The following is a 6658-nucleotide window of genomic DNA, read 5'->3' as shown; positions in this document are numbered from 1 at the left end:
AGTGCATGTCCTACTTGCTTGAATTGCCTTATTTAACATCTCTTATCCATTTATATTAGAATTCTCTTAGATAAAAGCTTCTAGAAATTTCTACCTGCAGTATAAAACTATGAATTTTTAAAAGGTAGTATTAATATATTTTTAATTATGAGTTGAAAATATGAAGAAAGGATTAATTAAACTTTATCAACATAATATATAGAATAAATCTATATAACTAATTTACATAGCAATATAAGTATTAACTTAAAAATTCATTTATTTGATAGTTTTCATCAATTTTCTCTGTGGTCTCCTACACCTGTTATTCTATGTTATATTACTAACATCTTCTAGCACTTGAAGTAATTCTTTAAAATGTTTAAACCTTCTTACTTATTAAGTTACTACATTTAATTAATACTTTAGGTAAAATTGCTTCACACAATTTTTATTCCCTCTCAATGTTAAACATTATCTGAAAATGATGCCTCATTTGATAACGTTAGATGATCAGGGTAACAAATTCTATTTTGAAAGGTAATTGGACTTTTTTGTTGTAATTAAATACATTGTTTTCTGATTACCGGTAGTAGTCAAAATATTATTTTTTTGGAAAGAACTATGTTACAGATTTGATTTCAGAAGAGATGACCTCAGCAGTGACAGCAGTGTAATGGTTTGAACTCATACAACTTCATTCCTATTTCATTCCCAGTTTATTAAAATGAAAACCAACTTATCCAAGGGGCTTTATAACTGAGTTGTTATTGTTTTTTACTAGAATATTAATGTGGGGACAAGAAGATATTTAGACAGATAATAAAAAGATACAGTGCTTCAGCAAAATACTGAAGTCATACTTGGCACTTTTTGAGCCAAGCTTGAGATGGGAATGGGTGACTGAGAAAGAAAACTGAAACAGAGGCAAGAGGAAAACAGGAAAGATTCTGCTGAGTGCCAGGGACACTCCACTTTCCCCAACACCGCAGACTCAGGCTCCACACACCCAGTGAGACCTTTAGGGTAGACGGTGGGAAAAGAGAAGTCGTTTTCTCACTCAGCAAATGTTTCCTGAACACACTGTATGCAGCCGGCCCTCTGTGATATCTTGGCAGTACCACCTGTGAGCGAAACAAAGACACTGTCTTTGTGACCTTAGGCCCAGGAGAGGACGTTATGACATGAGTATATAAAGAAGGATAAGGCAAGAAAGTTAAGGATATGTTCAGTCTGCGGGATCAGGGGAGGCTGCCCAGAGGATATGACTTTTCAACTGAGAAGACAACATTCCAAGCAGAGGGAGGGAGACTGAGTTCCAGAAAACCAAGCAGACAGAATCCTGTGATTCTTTGCCAGCATCTGTATCTTTCATTGCATCTTTAAAGGACCTGCCCTCCCCTCCCTTTTCCCCTTCCTTTCCCTCCCTCCCTTTCCCTCCCTCCCTTTAGCTCCACTGAAAAATGAAAATGTAAGGCAGTTACATATATAAACAGGGCAAAACTTTAGCTAGAAGAGAATGGGGTTAAGAACCACTGTGAACTCCATTCAACCTGAAAAAGTCAGACAGTTATATAAGGCGGCGGAGAAAAAAGCAGACCCAATTCATCTACCACTCAGAACAAATGGAAGCAAATATGCCCTAATCCCGCCTGTGATGACTCCAGGTATTCGGTGCAGTGGTTCCTCGGTGTGTTCTCTGGTCTCCTTGTTTTCTCCTATTTCTTGAAATTAGGCCTGTTGAAACTTGAGGGAGCGCCCTGCTTAGTTTTGGGAAGTGCACAATTGTTGATGGATGTTACTGACCCATTAAGGAGGAAGGTCTCCTATCCATACAGGTTTTGTCTGGCTCTAGCTCAGCAAATCTTTTAGTCAAAGACTCAGTCTTTTTTCAATAACTACCCTAGCAGGCTCTTTTGCCCTTTACTTGAATGAAGTGTGTATTGTAATTTATGCAACTCACCTAAGATCCAGAAAGACTGCAGAAATACAAAGGTGAAGGCACCAAGTTTCACTCTGAGAAAATTGAACCTTCAGAAGACAGGCTTCTTTGGCTTTTGGCCCTGTTTATTCAAGTATTTCTTTGTCTCTATCTACTGGGGGATAGAAGGCAAGTCTGATCAAGATGTCATTTAAGTGTCTGCCCTGATATTCCGGTGGAAAGTAAAATGACGTCCATCATGAAAACCTGTTATATAGAAAAACCAATGTGCTGGATTTGAGATTTGCTACTTCAGTTGGTGATACACATGTATATAAAGCATTAACTATGACTCTGTCTATATTAATAATATAAGTAATTCCAGAAGAAAAAGATAATTCTCTATGCTTGGGATGTCTCCCTCTTACTTTTTCTAAGCAAAAAATAAATAAATAAAAATAAAAATTTTAAAAAGCCTAAATTTCTTTGCTGAAAGGAGATTGCAAAAAACCTTTTATTGCTTTGCTAAAATGAGAGAACTGGTAATAGAAATAGTTTGCACTTTGGGAGAGGTAGTGATTTACGATATGAAAAGTTAATATTGAACCTCAAAGGGACAGTTAAAAGACTGGATCCACAGATATCTACCTGATGTCATCCTTTGTGTTTTGGGAGCTGGAGCAAACTTTAAACCTGATCAATATCAGCAATTAATTAACATAGTCTTGGAAAACAAGAGTGTCCTCAATGGATCAGAAAAGTTGAAGAACTACTGATTGAGAGCCCTAAGGTTCAGCACTGTGGACTAACCACCAGAGGAAGCCAAAACTTCAGGTTGGGAGCATTCCCAGAAGAGCACCCACCTGAGGAGCAATGGATTTAAGGAGCAGCATACCCAGAGGGTGGTGAATTGAAAAGATGGAGGAGGAGTTGCTGGGCTCTTTGGAGGGCTGGGGGATTTGCTCGTGGACAAAAATTTGAATGTGGACACTGGCGCTAAAGAGGCAAGATCTGGGGAGTTATACATCCCCATGGGCACTGGAAGCTTCCATACTCAGAGGAGAAACTAAAGGAAGACTTCTCCTGCCAACAAGGCTTTTCCTAACCCCTCACATGTCTCTCCACAACATTAGGTAAAACTGACGTATAAAAGCACCAAATTCAACAGCAACTAAAAAGAATAAACACCTGAGGACATACAGTTAATTGGGTAGGCAAAAGATTTTATAATAAATTAACACCCTCAGAAACATTTGAGAAGCTATCATAGAAAAGAAATTACATTATCTTGGAAATTTTTAAGGTAATAAACAAATATTAGTAGAAGGATTGAATAAACAAAACTAAACTGCAAAGTTTACCTAGGAGAAAATGAAAATTGTTTGCAGTAGACTTGAAATGCCATTGTGTCTTTGTATTCAAGGACATGGTGCATTCTTTCCCTTTGTTTACATCTTTCATATGTTTCAGTTAAAATTTGTAGTTTTCTTTTAAAAAAAATTAAAAATTAAATAAAAAGAGCTTTCAAGAAAACCACTGTGTCATAAAAGAAGGCTTAAGTCCATTAACCTCAATTGAACAAGAGCAAACTATATTTATTAAAACCAAAGGGGAAAAAAAGGAGAAGAAAAAGAGAATAATTTTATAATTAACCTTTTTTGTGTGCTCTGGATCCCTACTGAAGATATCAGCAGTGACTTCAAATATTTTGACTGCAGCCCACAGAAAGAAGCGTGTATAAACCAATGCATACATACACATATGTGTGCATAAACAAAAGGTTTTATAGAACAACACACTTATCATAGACTATGAACTCTGATAGTTACTATATTACGATACTTCTAATAACTCATTTTTAACCTAAATGTACTTCCTACCCCCAATGCAGGTAGCTCTCAGTGTGAGGTATGATATTAAGAAACCTTAATGGAAAGGTCCTTGCTCATCCCTTCCAAAACACTCAGTTCTTCATCCTACATGGGGTGAGTTCTGGTGCCCTGGCTTCTTTAAGGTCCCTGGAACTCCTAATCAAACAATTCTGGTCTATTCGACTGTCATCTCTTCATATCCCTTTCCTCTTGGAGGACAGATATTCTGGTTAGATTTTGAGGTATACATGGCTTTTTCTTACATCTGTTAAGACCATACACCTTTACAACATTCATTTATGAGCCAAGGAAGCTGGTCTCTGGATCTTATTGCTCTGCTTTGGGATGGTGAGCTGACCTGAATGTTAAACCCACCCCCTAACATAGGGATGGTTTCCTTCTCCACTCAAGACACAGCTGTCCGTAACCCATCTGTATATGTGCAGATAGAAAGAGGAGGGAGTGGGAAGTGATACAACCCCAGCACACACTAACTCCTACGTTGGCATCTAGGTCTGGGAACCAGCCTTGGCTCTGAGCACATGTGAAAGCCATCCTGCGTGCCCGGGGGGCACTTTGCAGGGAGTGGCTGTTGGATGGCAGCAAATGGGCTGAAGAGCCATTGAAATGTCCACTCACTTATTCATTCACTGAAAATCAGTGACATGCTGGACACTTGGGTTATCACAACTAATGTGCTATGTTCACCTGCTGCCGAGATCCGGGGAAATCCCTGGCGTACCTAGGGATTTTCCCTAAAGACATGTCTCTCAATTCATAATACACTGTAATTTTATTTCCCCCCAATTTTTACTTTCGAAAGCTTCAAACCTACAGAAATACTGAAAAAACAATACAGTGAATACATATCCTTCACCTAGACTTATCAATTGTTAGTACTTTACCAATTTGCTCAACAGTTAGATAGATAGACAGACAGACAGACAAATGGAGACCCAATAGGTACTGTGAAGGTCAGAGTGCTAGTTGCTAAGAATATTCCACATATTCCCAATATCCCCCTGGGAAACCAGGTTCTGAAAATGTTTCATTGCTCCAATAATCAAGTTAAGATGTATCTCACTAAAATAATTAATTTTGAAAATAAAGCACAAATGAAGTCACAGTTCATGAACTCACTCACTCTTTTTCTTGGGCAGGTTGGTCTTTAGCTGTGACTGCCACTGCCAGCCCCCATATCTGCTCCTTATGTATGAGCAGTAACAGTAATTACAGTAACAATGACGTTACACCTTTATACACCGCTTTTCATCTCAGGTGTATAAGCTATCATCAGCTCATTCATCATCAGAACACTTCTTTCGAGTAAACTCAGTGGCTAATTTTATTATCCTTTTTATAGACTGAGAAGCTGTAAAAAAGTACAATGCCATGTCCAAGGTCAAACATGTTTAGAGATAAAACTCAAGACTACCAAATCTTTCTTCCAAGCTTCCAGGCATCCATCCTCCAGCTGATTAATATTTGGGACATTTAGATCATGGAGCATATTTTATTAGGTTCACATTTATATACTCTAATAAACTTTTTTAGTTTATTGGGATTAAAATTTAAACAGTCAATTTGTTCTTCGATGTGGATAGATCATGTGCTATTTTTAACATTTCTTTTTTTTTGAGGAATTTCTTTGTTTATATTTTTTATTGAAGTGTAGTTGGTTTACAATATTAATTTCAGGTGTACAGCAAAGTGTTTCAATTAAAAAAAATTTTTAAGTGTTTTAATTATAGATATACATGCATATATATTTTCTTTTCAGATTCTTTTCCGTTATATTGTTATTACAAGAAATTGAATATAATTCCCTGTGCTATACAGTAGGTCTTTGTTGTTTATCTGTTTTACATATAGTAATACGTGCCTGTTAATCCCCAACGCCTAATTTATTTTTAACATTTTTTTTACAATTTATCCTCGAGTTCACTTTATTTTTAATTGGGCACAGAACTTCAGGAACTAATAATATCAGTATAGATAAATAGGAATAAGAGGAAAGAGGCAGAGACAGCTTGAAATGAAAGAAAAGTGTGTTTAAGGGGCTCCGGGCTGAGTCACAGGAAGAATGGCTTCCTCCTCAAAGAGGAATCTCTCCCTCTTCCTTCTTCCCTTCCGTCTGATCTTTCTTTGAGTCACAGAAGGATTCTGTGAACTGCTGGCTTCTTTAGTATATTGGATTTCAAGAGAATTGACTCAGGAAGGAAAGAGCCTCAGCTGGGCAACTCACCTAAGTTCCTGGGGCTTCCGTGTCTCCAGCTGTAAGATGACGAGGCTGGTGAGATGATATCAGGAATCCCCCCGAGTGCAGTCAACCCAACATTCTACCTCCTTTCACCCCTCTTGACATCTGCTTTTAGCTCGTGCTTTAAGGGAGAGGCATGTTCTATACATGTCAGCAAAGATACTTTGCCTGTGTGTCTATTTGAGTATTCCATGAAACCAAATCTTTGTCCAATGGACCATTATTTATTTTATTTTCCCTTGTTTATCTCTCTCATTCTTTCTCTTTTGCCCCTAGCCCATGGAATTTCAGCAGTCTGAGAATCCAGCAAATTTCAAGATGCTTCTCAGATACCTAAATTGTACCTTGAGTGTACCAAATATTTTCAAATAGAGCTTTTTATATGAAATAATAGAGTGAAAATAGGCTAGTTTCCACCTGGCTTACTGTTATCAATTTCACCATGTTCCAGAGTCAGTTTCCCTCCAAAGACAGCAAACACTACAACCAAATTTCCTTCTTTTGGATGAGGATTAACTGCCTTATTCATGTAAGCACTTTTTAGTGATTCTCTAATAGCAGTAAAACAATGGATTTTTTTTCCCAAAAGAGAATTGTAGAAAGCATTATCCTTACAACTAATCCAGG

The sequence above is a fragment of the Camelus dromedarius genome, chromosome 4 (genome assembly GCF_036321535.1).
Source record: "Camelus dromedarius isolate mCamDro1 chromosome 4, mCamDro1.pat, whole genome shotgun sequence".
Taxonomy (NCBI): Eukaryota; Metazoa; Chordata; class Mammalia; order Artiodactyla; family Camelidae; genus Camelus; species Camelus dromedarius.
This window is presented reverse-complemented; position numbering follows the sequence as displayed.